The sequence below is a fragment of the Apium graveolens genome, unplaced genomic scaffold (genome assembly GCF_009905375.1).
Source record: "Apium graveolens cultivar Ventura unplaced genomic scaffold, ASM990537v1 ctg6813, whole genome shotgun sequence".
Taxonomy (NCBI): domain Eukaryota; kingdom Viridiplantae; phylum Streptophyta; class Magnoliopsida; order Apiales; family Apiaceae; genus Apium; species Apium graveolens.
This window is the reverse complement of record NW_027419805.1, coordinates 80,470-81,746: the sequence shown is the minus strand read 5'-3', so window position 1 is coordinate 81,746 and position 1,277 is coordinate 80,470.

The following is a 1,277-nucleotide window of genomic DNA, read 5'->3' as shown; positions in this document are numbered from 1 at the left end:
TAATGTCTTCAACTCAGACATTAAATTGTCCTGGTGTAGACTCCTTTGTCAAGGCCCATTCAGGTAAATCTAGAATAGAACTTGGGCCTTCATCCCCCCCTAAGTTTATGCTTCCATCAAATGAAATAGAGTCATCATTATTAGAATTTACTCCAAATTCTTCAGATGGCTCACCGGCTGTAGGAAGCATTAAATTGACAGCAGCTTTATCCCTTTGTAGCGATTCTGAAGTATGCACCAGATTCAAAGTCTTTTCTGCCTCCTCATTGCCCTGAGAAGCCAACAATTAATAGGCTGACACAGGATGAGTAAAAGTGTCAGCATCTAAGGAAATGTTATCAATTATAGCTTTATAATGTTACTGAAATTGTCTTTTCTTTTCAGCATCATCCACAATCATTAACTCATGAGCAATGGCTGGATCCACCCTTATACCCTCTGTACCTGCTTTTCTCTCATGTTCTCTCTTTTGTTGCATCAGGGTCTCACCCTGGCTCCCCACCCTCACACCCTCACCTTCACCTACTAAGGTGGGACTCCTCTCACTCCCTTTTGCCAATCCTAAAGAAATGGATTGCAGATTTTCACTCATTTCCTCTCCTTTTGCCTGGGAACAACCCAGCCTCTCACTCAAGACACTCTCCTCTCTCAATCCTAAGAGTGACTGTACAACCACTAAATCTTCTGCACTTGAAATAATTGAAGTTTGAAGTTGTCCAGAGATACTCGACGGATGAGTGATATCCATCGAGTGATTGGTAATGCTATCCGACGGATAACTGCTGTTAGGCTTATCCGTCGGGATACAATCACTACTCGACGGATGAGCAATATCCGTCGAGAGAGTAGAAATGAATGAGTTGGGAAGATAAACTATTGTTGACTCTGTGCTGATTGAAGATATTTGGGGCACAGATGTCACAATAGTTTCTGAAAGAATTGGCAAGTGAGCCAACAAATCATCTAAAAGATGATGCTCACTTGTACTAGATTTTGGCTTCCCCAATAGAGTTAAAGAAGGGGAATCAGGAATTGATGTGTGTATCATATCCACATCCAGAGAGTTTGTTGGTGAGTATGGTGTATGAGGTGCTTCTATAACTAGAGATTTTGGCTGTGACTCCACATTTATTGGAGCCACATCAAACTGAATTTGAGAGAGTGCAGGGACTGTGTCTTTAGCACCAGTTTGCACTGTGTGTGTGCCCTGTGCATCCCCAGAGGTTTTAGATTTCTTCTTTCTTGTATAAGTTTGGGGTGAGCTTGTGTGCCTAACC